Genomic DNA, 6,789 nt, shown 5'->3' with positions numbered 1-6,789 from the left:
TTGTGGTAGAGAAGTAGAAGAATCCAACACATCGAAAGAAAATATACTAGGAAAGGTAATTTGTGACATAAAAGGAAAATATTCTTCATGAAAATTAGCATTTCTAGAAATTGTAAATTTCTTGATTTGCAAATTAATACTTTAAATCCCATCTTTCATAGAGATATCCTATAATAAAACAAGGTGTTGTAAAAGCACATTTAGTTCTATTTATAGATAGAGTAGATATAAAACATAAGCACCCAAAATACTTTAGATGATCATGGGATGGTTTATTCTTGAATAAAACTTTAAAAGGAGTTTTTGAATTCTAAACACTTGAGAAAAATTTATTTATGAGATACATTGTAGTTAAAAGACACTTCCCTCGATAACTAACAGGAAGCCGAGATTGAAATAAAAAAACTCTTGATATTTTCAATAAATGCTTATGTTTTCTCTCCACTACTTCATTCTATTCCCTTAAAAAGAAACAAATCAGATTGTAATTTTTCATTTCTAACTCAAAAGTATTATCAGTTTTTATTATTTTAACTTTAGAATTGAGCTGTCTTTCTACCATGGAAAGAAAAAATTGAAGGATGAACAAAGCATTACACTTAGTACTCAAAAGATGTGTCCAAGTAGCTATACTAAACTCATCAACAATTGTAAGAAAGTATTTAGAATCATCATGTGTAGTAGATTTGTAAGGTCCCCAAATACCCATATGTATTATATCCAAAATAGATTTAGTTGAAATAGAAGAAAAAGATAGCTCAGATTGTCTTAACATGAGACAATTAACACAAGGAGAAGAAAAATTTGAACAAGATGCAAAATTTGAAAAAACTTTATTCATATTATTTTTTGACATATACCTTAACCAATAGTGCAATAGTTTTCCTTTATATTGAAATTAAATAATTTGAACAAGAAGAAAATTTATCTCCCAAAAAACTAAAAAAGAAAAGACTGATAATTAAAACTAGATAAGCTCTTTGTAGAAACTTTTAGATGACTTAATTTGAGAATATATAGATCTTCTTACTCTCTACCAAGCACCTCAAGGCTATTCAGTGAAGGATCCTGTAACATGAAACAAGTCTTAAGGGAGAAAAGAATAAATTTCTGAAGTTATTTACACAACTTATGAATAGAAATTAGATTGAACCTAAAAGATGGAATATATGAAGTATTTTATAGAGTTAAATTATGAAGGAGAGAAACAGATCCTGAATGAGTAACTTTGACCTTGTGGGAGTTAGGAAGAGTCACTACAAAAAACTGATCAAATTACGGGGGTTAATTTTACGGTTTGTAGGGGTTTTAAAATCCTGCAAAATATAATTTCAGCGGTTTCCAAAATCCCCAAAATATGAGCCGTCACAAACATTTTGAGGCGATTTTTTTTCGACCTCCATAATTAATTTGCGAGGGTTATTTTGCGGCGGTTACAACCCCCGTAATTAATTTGCGGCGGTTATTAACCCCCGTTATTCTAAATTTATTTTTTTATAATAAATTTTTATTTAAAACTAGCGGGGGTTAAAACCTCCGCAACTATTTTTGTTTTAAAATTTATAGAGCCCATCAATTTTCAATAACGAATTATAAATTTTAATTTTAGCTCAAATTTAATTATTCCTTTAAACATTGTAATTGACAAACATATCAAAAGTACATTGATCATTAAACTTCAAAATTAAATTTTTAACATTAACATTTTCAAACTCCAAATTTTCAACATTAACTAGTATCTTCAAACTCTAAAATCAAATTTATACACAAAAACTTCAATATTCTAAGATCCACTCCAACCACACAATTACATCATCATAATTGAATATCCAACACAAATACAACGAAATCAAAGAATGTCATTAGGATCATTATCATCATGTGATTTCCTTGCATCCATGGGAGAAACAGGTCTACTAGCCGCATCACCACCAAAACTGGGGTGTCCGGTGGCACATCCCAAGTTCATGAGATGACCCTCGGCCAAGACAACGATGCCATTGTTGGTGTCTGGGAAGACCCATCTGTAGGTTTGAGGTTTGATTGAGATCCTCTTCACACCAGGAAAGGTCTCAAGACCATGCATGTCGATTTCGCTGTCAAGTGACCAACATTGCAGACAATGGCGTTGTTCTTCATCTTCCTCATATGGTCAACCATGATGATGTCCTTTACAGAGTAGTCCTTATTAAAGAGACTTACAAACGGCGGATATGCTCATCTACTGGTTTCACAAGCAAAAATTGTGTGGTTGTTGGAACTTGAGACCCAAATTCTCGAACAGGTGCTGCTATCTGTGAAATGCAGAAACAACATCCATCAGAATAGACCATTAATACAAGCTGTAAACATTCCAACTACCCATTAATCTAGTGTTTTTTTTACCACCTTTCACCTTTCACCCATTACATAATCTCTTCTAAGGCAATCTAACACACCATAATCTCAATATTTTAAGTGGAGAAGGGTTCGTGGAATTGCAATTATCACTTTGCTAAGCTTTAACAAACAGTTTCTTAACATCTTCAATGCATCTCTTGATTTTTGGTGATTATAATTATATATACAGTGTGCATGGAGCACTTGACACCAGTAGCCATACACTTTCAAGAAAAAACGAAACATAAATAGAACCCACAAAACCAAACTTGCACGCATTACAACCAAATTCAACGCAACCAAAGAAGAACACTTGAATGACACCTAAGAGCTAATACTTACATGATGCATACCTAATTTGTCCCCCAAGCCTTAAAGCTTTGCTTATTGGCAAGAGAAAATTCCCCTGAGAATCCTAAAAGATTATTTTGATGATGCACATGATATGTGCTTTTTCTGTTTAGCTGCTCAAGTTTCTGTTGAACTATTGGCTTTAATTCCTCAGCCACAGCATTTAGTAATTTCTTGAGATCAAATATAAAAAAGTCTGATTAGGTAAAGCTTACATATGAACATGGAGGAAAAGTATCGAATGACGAGTGTTTTACCTTTTTCAAATAAATTTTGTTGGTGTGCAATGATGCCCGATAATCTCGATGACATGATATTGTCTCAAAGACCAAACTTAAACAGCAAAAAACAACAATTTAAATACATACTTCAGGCGCATCCTTCCATCTTCTTGTATCCATATGCCATGCAATTGACTCTCGGAGTTAATTTGATAGAAATGGTGGGCCCCAATGGCCCATGAAGAAACGCAAAGCGAGATTGAATCCATTTTTGGACTCGAGGCAAGTGGTACATGTAAAGAAAAGGGTAAGGATTAGAACCTGATAAAAGAGAAACTGATGCTATTAATGTTGGAAAAAATAGAAAATAATCTAAAATGCTCCGAAAAGCAAGATATCTCAAAGAAAACACAAGAAAATAAAGTCTTTTATCTTACCCTTTTGACAAATTAAAATCGAACTTCTATTAGAGAGAAACTTGACTTCACATAAAGGTATATTTAGGAGTAAACTTATCACGATCTTCAATCACAAATAAGTTAATTCTATGATAGGAATAGGCATGTTCAAATAACTCAAACCATCCTAATTGAAACACAACAATTCACACTAGAAACATAGTCTGTTCTGCCATGCAAAAAAGCGACGAGGCAGTCAAAACAACTTCTTACAAACTGCAACAACACATAGGATCCTACGTGCAGAATAGGTGCAGCGAGGAAAAGAGAGCAGACCGGAACCCATAATTCATCATTTTGCAAAGAGTAAATCAAGTAAAATTCTACACTATCCTAAATGAGATCATCAAGAGAATGCAATGGCAGACTTAATCCAGCACAGCTGAATTGTTTTCCATTATCAGGTTCATTGCTTTGGAACACAACCACCAAGAACAACTTAAGACAACCGAAACATAAACATAAATTCACTTATTTTCATATACAAAAACACTCATACAGAAAAGGTTTGCTGATTTAGAGCGAAAAAGAAAGCATTGAGACGAATAGGGTCATCTACAATGAAAACCATTCCATAAAGCCTCAGTCTTTGGCATAAGTGACGTGGTGGCAGCCTAACGCATAAACTGAGGAATTCAATTTCCAGAAAACAACCGTCCATTGAAAACTAAAAATGGTTTCATAAAAGAGGATGTTGTTATCTCGGGTGAAAAGAATTCCACAGACTTACCACATCAAGAGAAGGTAAAAATCTGTATTCACTTAGAAACGAGACAAAATGAACTTCCCTTAGAGATGGTTACATGTTCGATTCCGGGGTTACCCCAAAAAAATTCAGATACGGGCTAGCACGCCTCGTTGCCCGAGTGGAAATAAGAGTAGGAATAAAACAGCGGAGAAAAGGCTATTACGAAAAAAATCAAATATCATCACAGCCTACGACTTTCAAAGCCTCTAATCTAACAAGAAACATCCACAGCATACAACATATTAATCGAAATCACTAATACTACCACTATTGCATCGCAACAATATGAGAAAGGATGAATAGCACTAACCGGTTCTTGGGCAGCGAAACGAGACTTTGCACTCTATTAGATTCTAACACCACCGGAAAAACATCATCACATCAATTCGAAACTTTGATTAGCTCAGGAATTCCCAAAGAAAAATCTGAAATTTTTTTCTGAAAGAAAAATGTATGTTCTCCTTTTCTCGAAGACCCTTTTTTCCTTTTATTTTTCTTTCTCAGTTTGTCCCAACCTAAAATTTCGGATGAATGGGGGGTCCTTCTCAACCTTGAACGATGTAGAAAAATATGGAATCGGGGGCAATTTCAGAAGTTTCCAAGTGAGATATTACGTGATAACCGCGATTTCCCCTAATCCTGTATTGATTTTTTTTGAATTTTCAAAGGAATTTGGGTTTTGGGAAAACAAAATTCTTCCCCAACCAATTGAAATCGAACTCACACGTACTAATTCGTACAATTTTATTCCAAAATAACGGATTTTAACGTTGGGGGAGGACACCTAGGCTGTTTTCTAGAGGATTTGAGGTCCTTCGACCGTACGAATCCGCGTGGAGGGTCACGCGATCCGTACGAATCGAAGGGGAAAGGGAGCAGCTGGGTGTCTAGGCCGAAATCGGGTCGGGCATGGTTGAATTATTGTTGTTTGTGAGTTACTGTTTATCGAGTTTGGCTGTTGTGCGTGGTGTTTTGTCGATGGTTTGAAGATAAAGAAAAAGGGGTGAAGGGTATTGGGCCCGGGTCAGCTTGTGTGGGTGTTGGACCGGGTGTTTGTTGTTGGCTTGATTAAGCTGAAGGAGAAATTCGTGTATTTGGTTGATGGTGATGAAATTGGGCTGGACTCTTAAAATGGGGGTTGAAATTGGGTTAAAAATTGCTGGTTTGGGCCTGGGTCGGCTGGAATTGAGTTGGAATTGGGGGCTATTAAAAATAACTCCCAATTAAATTAGGGTATCGATAAGTTAGGCTATTTTGGCTATTTATTAATTAGTCAAAAGGGAAAATTTCAACAATTGCATTTAAAATTTAGCATAATTAAAACTCAATCGACCAATTGCATTGTAATTGTGGCCGAAACGATTTCAATTAAGGTCCAAATTTAATAAATTGACTGAATTAAATCGAAATTCGATATGAATTAACACCTTGTTTAATCCCGAGCTTCTTGGTTTAATAAAATCAAACACACATTTATCCAAACAAATTGTTCTTGAGAATAAATTCTAATTAAATCAAGATTTTAATTATTTTAAATTACTTTGAGATAACCTTTGATTAGAATCCGGTATTTCGTAAAAATAAATATTTAATTAAAAATATTATATAATTTCATATAGTTAAATACGATAATATATAATCCTTACTTAAAATGAAAATATTACCCATAACGAAGCATTTTATTTAGATAAAACAAATCTTGTAATTTTATTCAAAATCGAAGAAACTCAAAGTTAAATTCAGTTATGGAGGAAAAAAAATTAGGTGTCAACATTTGACTGCACTACACTTTATCCCATACAGTAATGTTTGTCATACCCTTGTTTTACCAAGGTTAAACAAAACATGACTTATGGACTCTAAAAAAATTAAAATTTTTACAGAGTCGCCACCTAATTTTTAAGGAAAACAAGGAAACCTATTTATTTATTAACACTTATGACTAATGTTTTAATCTGGTAAAAACCAATTGAAATTCTAGGTAAGGGTTCAAATTATTTCGAAGGAAAGGGGTTAGGCACCCTTCAAAATTCACAAATATAGTACCCGACTAGACTAAATTTATCAAGAAGTGAGAGGTATAAATGCTTAAAATAGTGTAAAAGTGTATGTATATTAAGTATATAAATAAAACTTATTTTTGTGAAAATATATAATGTGAAAAAGAAAAGCATTTTGTGACATATGAAAAGAAAAATATCTTTTATGTACCATAAAAAGAAAAGTATTTTTTGCAAATAATGCTATCTACTTGATCAAAATTATGGAGAGAAAAATAAAGATTTTACTTGAAAGAAAAGATTACACAATATTTATGGTGTAAATGTGTGAATTAATTGATTAAATTTATTCCTTTATGTAAATATTGACGGCCTGAATTTGCTTAAACGTGTGTTATTTAAGTAAATAAAGAATGTCACCACCTGACACCTCAAAAGTAAAGTTTTCATTATACTTTTATCCTTATGTACAATCATACAAACAAGAAATAGAACTACAAAAATAGGGCTCGAAAACTCCAATTTGGGTAGTACTTCGGAGTGTGTTACCGAGAACAATGTATAAATGCTTGATAGAAGTACTAAAAATGAACATATAATCACTAAAGTAAATGAAATTATGTGCACACGTA

General features: G+C 33.2%; 1 long non-coding RNA gene across 4 annotated transcripts; it reads right to left on the bottom strand.

Annotated features, from left to right (window-relative positions):
• Nucleotides 1–1,671: 1,671 nt before the first annotated feature.
• On the bottom strand, nt 1,672–5,189 carry LOC107872900. 4 transcript variants are annotated; one of them, XR_001675019.2, is made up of 4 exons: nt 4,468–5,143; nt 2,988–3,272; nt 2,722–2,903; nt 1,672–2,294 (listed from the first exon to the last, which is right to left on the bottom strand). It is a non-coding gene; the product is annotated as an uncharacterized LOC107872900 (long non-coding RNA). The 4 variants fall into 4 exon arrangements; XR_007056522.1 differs by having other exon boundaries at nt 2,733–2,903; nt 4,468–5,142; XR_001675018.2 differs by having other exon boundaries at nt 2,733–2,903; nt 2,988–5,189.
• Between the last annotated feature and the right edge of the window lie 1,600 nt (nt 5,190–6,789).

The sequence above is a fragment of the Capsicum annuum genome, chromosome 6 (genome assembly GCF_002878395.1).
Source record: "Capsicum annuum cultivar UCD-10X-F1 chromosome 6, UCD10Xv1.1, whole genome shotgun sequence".
Taxonomy (NCBI): Eukaryota; Viridiplantae; Streptophyta; class Magnoliopsida; order Solanales; family Solanaceae; genus Capsicum; species Capsicum annuum.
This window is presented reverse-complemented; position numbering and strand designations above follow the sequence as displayed.